Here is a 283-nt window from a genome sequence, read left to right on the forward strand (position 1 = left end):
TTGTTGAGCAATTTAGCCATTTTGCCACGTGTATTTTGTACGTGTACACAAACGTTCAGATTTTAAAAATAATGTGCTTTCTGAAGACTCACGGATGTGAGCTCAAGCAGAATTAACTGCATCTTCCGTATTGTTTAATAACATTTTGTGAAAAGCTCCACCGTCTGTCCGTTCGTCCCCCTGTCCGCCACGTAACGTAACGTCACACTTTTGCCCTATACTTATATCTCCACCACCATTGCCCCGACCCATGCCAAACTTTGTTTGCACACACACTCCTTGG

The sequence above is a fragment of the Nannobrachium achirus genome, assembly GCF_963921795.1.
Source record: "Nannobrachium achirus genome assembly, chromosome: 10".
In the NCBI taxonomy this organism is placed as follows: domain Eukaryota; kingdom Metazoa; phylum Chordata; class Actinopteri; order Myctophiformes; family Myctophidae; genus Nannobrachium; species Nannobrachium achirus.